The following is a 5607-nucleotide window of genomic DNA, read 5'->3' on the forward strand; positions in this document are numbered from 1 at the left end:
CAATGAATAAAGACAAGAGTCTTTTACAAATTCTCTTTAAGTTAGTTTAGGCTTTTCAATCCTATGCAAATAAAATTCGCTAATTGGGCGGATTCATCTTATGGCAAGACAGAGATCGAAAACTTAAAAAAAATAACCTGAATCGCAATTCTGGCAGGCATTTTTAGATTCAGATAATAACAAAATTAAAACATAAATCACTTCCCCTACCAAAATGTATTGTTCTTTCACACACACACGAGAACTGTTAGGTTTAGCTTGGTACAAAAAAGAACACGAAAAATCCTTGTCTTGCGCGTTCGGTTCCTCACAAAAACATAAGTCGATATTGTGCTAAAGTTTTTCAGATATATGCTTATGTTTCAAGTTTATCCATTGCCGATTCAATTTCTTTAAATTTCCGAATCCCTTCACAACATTTTGTCGAATCTCGGCCAAAGTGGCAGCGCAGGCAGGCAGCACCCTTGAGCAGCCTTTAATACTGCAGTACTTAACTACAAGGCTACACGTACTGGGAAAAGACTTGTGACGCGCAGTTTTAGCTCCATCCCTTTACGCAAAGTCCTAGAGTTACGCATTCGCTATTGGCTGTCACACTCCCTCATAACCCTATTCCTGTGTTGTGTTAAGGGGGTGGAAAGCTACACTACAGAAGCGGTTCTACGTCCAACAAGCCACGTCATTAAGTCCCTTCCCACAACATGTGTCCAGTACCATAGGCGTGCCTACAGGGGGGGCCAGGTGGGCCATGGCCTCCCCTAATGTAATCACTCAGATCGGCATTTTCTCTAATGCGTTCGTTAATATTCGTATATTCCTGGCACTGTGACACTCAAACTGTTTTTCAGTGTTGCAGCGTGCTAATTAACAATATTTTTAAACATTTTATCTTTCTGTAAATACAGCCGCCTTAGTTTATTTAAAACACGAGGTCATGGCCAAGCAAAAAAAAATTAAGAGGTTTGATAAAGTTCTGTTGTCTGAATTGCTGTGTTTGCATTCACTAAAAAGAAGTTCATTTCAAGGTACCTAGATCTGGACCGAGCTATTGGAAAATTCGAGGGGGAGAAATGTGTAAGTACCCTTTAAACATTGTCTATGGAAAAAACAAACATATTTTCAAGATTGTTAAAATTATACGGATATAAATATTAACTAGTAAACATATCTCGTTGATACTGCACAAAAATATAAACACGGCAATGAGGGAATGTATTTAGGCTATTTAACATTCTAAATTCAGCTTCTGATTTAAAAAATTAGCAGCCCCCCCCCCCCCCCCTAATGGAAATGTCTGAGCACGCCTATGTCCAGTACATAAGGCTGGGTGCGGACGCTGTAATATCTGGCTCGACCAGGCTCTCCTCCCCTCCTCCTACTGTGCTGAGGTAGGCGGAAAGTTAAGCAGGTGAGGCTGTTTCTCGTCCGACAAGACACGCCCTTGAGTCCGTTCCCACAACAAGTGTCTAGTACATAAGGCTGGGTGAGAACGCAGTGAGATCCCAAGACTGGTAGAGAAGGAGGTTGGCCCGAGAGGGCCGGTTTGAGTAACGGTACTTCCAAGGGCTGCTCGTGACGTCACTGCGGCGCAGGAACCGGCCAGCTGAGCTCTCAGCTAAGGGCAAAACCTACATCTTTCACTCGTTTTCACGCCGATACAGCTACTGTGTTGGAACATATATCAAACAGTTTCTTTATATCTCACACAGTTATGTGGCTGTCACAATTTGGAGAGGAAAAATAAATAACTTTGTTACGAGTATATATACATAATAACAGTTTCATGCGCATCGTGTTTCATGCTCGTGCAAGCGATTCGTCGGACAAATTCTAATAATACCTACTCGTATTTGTTTTTTTGTTTGCAAGGTAATTATATTATATTATAATTATACTATGTATGTTTGAAACTTATTTTAAGGATACTCCTAAAGTGACTAAGTGAGCATTTCTGAAGACGGTCATACAAATACCAATAATCTAATAATTTACTATATTGTAGACTAAGACGTTCATTTTTAAGTAGTGTAGAAACTACACGCTGTGTTTATTACCAATTCGGCCTTACTGATATGAACACGAGACGGGAGTGCATAAATTGACTAGAAAAAGAAATAAACCATGGCTCGAAAAATGCGCATACCATTGTATATTGCTCATATGCATGCAGTTATAACATTTTGTCACTCAAACAAGCACATTGACGAATATTAATATATCAGTTACCTTAATTTCTGGTTTTCTGAACAAGCTGTGCAAGCTTCTTCTGCCTTTTCTTTTCCGTGCTTGCAATTTTTGCTTGACGATTTAAATGCCGAAGTCTAATAAAAGTTCTGGTTCTTGCAAACTTCATTAAAACTTTTTTGTTAACATCTGGAAAATGTTCTACTAGTTTCACGAAAAAGTTTCGCACAACACCTTTTCCGTTCTGTAATCCTAACCCGTGATGTGTTTTAAATATTTCTTCAGCATGCTGTACAGTTTTCACAAATTTTGATGACGGGACAGTCAATTTTCCGCGACTCAGTATTTCTATCCATCCATCTATAAAAATCAAAACACACAATCCTACAGTAAACAGAGAATAAAATAAAATAAATCATAGCAACAAATAAAATTATGATAATTACCTTTGTTTTCTGTTTCTTCAATACTTTTTAGATTAGCGTCCTCGCTTGCATGAATCAAATATCCAGCTACATATCTTAATGCTTCATTCTCTTCCCATGACGTAGTCAAGGGCGTGAACAAATCATCTTGAACCGCCTCGTTTTCTTCGTTCTTGTTTTCTGGAATGTTTAAATTCAATTCGGTGAACATCTGGCTGGTCAGATATGGTTTTTGCTTCAAACTATCGTCTTCAACACATGCGCCTTGTGGCAGAGGAAGTTCAGATCCTAGTAACATTTGTCTGAACCTGTACTTGAAATCTGTTGGTGTAGGGTTATCGTAAGTACCGCCGATGCTTCTGAGGCGCGAAAAAAAACTTTCAAGTAAGTCCTGGTTTAAGCGACAAGTTATGATGTGTTTCAGTGAGTTATTTTTCTGAAGATAATTGTGTAGACCAATTACAGATCGCACAGAAATTAATAAACCTTTCTGAAATGGCATCAATGTTTTGTGACCTACGATTCTCATGTTAAGAACCATCGCCTCCATTTCTGTAATTATTGACAATTGTTCTTCAATTCGAAAACCAAAAGCACTGTGCCACGGCTTACATTTATCGTGAATAAATCTTGAATTCATAACATCAAAAAACTTGTCAACTAATTCAAAGAAGTTACAGATTTCTGGATGTTCAGGATATTTCAAGGAAAGCCGTGTCGCTGTGTGATGCGAAAACAGCTGAACAGCAAATTTTACTTTCTGGCGAGTGTTCCCTTTTAGCTGAATATGAAGAGGAGTAAGTTTTGGAGACAATTTCAATTCTGTGTTTTCAATTATGGCTTACACATGATCTTTCCTAATAACTGTTCCACAAGGGAGCTGTATTCCATAATCCAAAAAATTATTTCTCAACAACTTAATGGCATGTGGCATGTCTGCAAAAACCCACACAGGGTGGCTACTATGGGGATTTTCAAACGTTGTACTAGCTGGTGTTATATTTAGTTCTTTCCACAAGCCTATATTACTTCCGCCCATGTCACTGACCATCGCAACGACACAAAATGGCCGTTCCTCGAGCGCTCTTATAACATCGAAAAGAAGATCTTTTGTTATCTTTCTATCGAAGTCGTAAAATATTGGCTGTTTCCACTTTGAAGCTAGTCCTCGAGCCATTATTACTTGTGCGTTTATATTTGGCCCAAGTATTCTATCGTCACTTTGGTCGTAACATAATCTTGAATCTACACTCATCTCGTCAAATGACAGAATTGTTATGCGCTCTGTTTCAGTCATGATTTTAGTCGTAGCTTCAAGGACTGCTAACACTTCAGTTTGAATTCCTGGCATACATTTTAAATTCCTGGTCCATTTTCGAAGAGTTGACAATCCCGGAAGTGGCAAGCCTACTTTATTTTTCATGTAAAGATAGGCTTTCCGAGAAATTGATCTTAGAGTAATTGCTGCTGCTATGTCTTCTTTTCCCCAGCAGCATTTCTTTTTGGTTATGAATCTTTCAATTTGTTTTGGCGTGAAAACATTTTTCAAAATATTCCGCAATTCAGTTTTAACTAATTTTGGACATCGCTTATGCAGAATTTTAATTTTCAATAACTGTTGTTTCAACATTTTGTTTTCCATTTCCAAGCGCTTTTCAGATTCTCGCCTCCGTATTATTTCATTTTCCAGGTCAGATACTTTCATTTTTAATATCATTATTTCATTTTCCATGGCTTGCATTTTCGCTGACAAATAAGCCTCTGAGTTCACATCGTCTTCTGCAACTAACTGACAATTCGGAGTTTTTTGTTCATCATGTACAGTGTTACAATGCACCGAATCGTCCGATTTTCGTGCCTTTACAGATTTGTGTAATTCTTCCACAAGCTTCCTCTTCACGCTTCGCGAACGAAGACGTTTTCCTCTATAGTCTGAAGTGCATTCAGTTTTATTAGGTATGTTTGCATGTGGCACAGAACATTTTTTCAAGACTTTTCTTCTCTTCTGACCGGTCAGTTCCGCTTGTAAGTCTCTTTCAAAGTCCTCGGAAACGAAGTGATCCGAACAAATGCTAACATTCCTCGGATTGAACTTGTCTTTTCTCTTGCAAGCTAACACCCACTTTATTGAAATGTCTGGATCTTCAGGAAATCTATAAAAACATAACGCACTGTCACCACGACCTGAAACGTTTCTGCAGGTCGCAACTGCACAAGCGGGCATTTTTATTACACAGTCACATCCACGACGAAGCACGAAAAAAATCCACTACGGCGTGCGACTACTGATCGCAGCAACAAAAAACTCGCAGCTCTCCCGTTTGTGCGGTTGTAATACCATTAAACTCCGAAACATAAGTAGGATAAGGAAACTACTATAAATAAATATAATTTTAAACCACTCCGATCTAACTACGAACTCATGCCGAAGTAAGGCGGGTAAAAATCGCGGTCTGGAACTGGCAATGCGTGGCAGTCAGCCCTAGACTCGGAGAGGGATGCGCCGCGGTGACGTCACGCGCGACCCTCCGGGGTACCGTTACTCAAAACAGGCGAGACGGCCCAACCTTCTTCTCTACCAGTCTTGGTGAGATCCGGCTTGTCTAGGCTTTCCTGTCCTCCTCGTGGGCTTTGTTAAGAGGAGGGAGGGGAAGCTGCGCAGTTAAGGCGGTTTCTCGTCCGACAAGCCACGCCCTTGAGTCTGTTTCCACAATGCGTGTCTAATACTTAATAATACTTAAGTTTGGGTGCGAACTCCGTAATATCTGGCGCGACTAGTCTATCCTTCCCTCCCCTAGCTACGCTGCAGTAGTCACGCCCTTGAGTCCCGTCCCACAACATGTGTCCAGTACATAGGCTGGGTGCGGACGCAGTGATATCTAGCTCGATCAGGCTCTCTTCCCATCTCTCGTGCCGCCTGTTGCTGCCTGGGGTAGGAGGAAGGGGTAAAACATACAACAGCCGGTCTGCTCGCTCGATACAACTCTTCTCTCCCCGT

General features: G+C 40.4%; 1 long non-coding RNA gene across 1 annotated transcript; it reads right to left on the reverse strand.

Annotated features, from left to right (window-relative positions):
• Positions 1 to 1509: 1509 nt before the first annotated feature.
• LOC134538677 (uncharacterized) lies at positions 1510 to 3017 on the reverse strand. The gene is made up of 3 exons (XR_010076199.1): positions 2631 to 3017; positions 2227 to 2544; positions 1510 to 1615 (listed from the first exon to the last, which is right to left on the reverse strand). It is a non-coding gene; the product is annotated as an uncharacterized LOC134538677 (long non-coding RNA).
• Between the last annotated feature and the right edge of the window lie 2590 nt (positions 3018 to 5607).

Source organism: Bacillus rossius, chromosome 1 (genome assembly GCF_032445375.1).
Source record: "Bacillus rossius redtenbacheri isolate Brsri chromosome 1, Brsri_v3, whole genome shotgun sequence".
NCBI lineage: Eukaryota > Metazoa > Arthropoda > Insecta > Phasmatodea > Bacillidae > Bacillus > Bacillus rossius.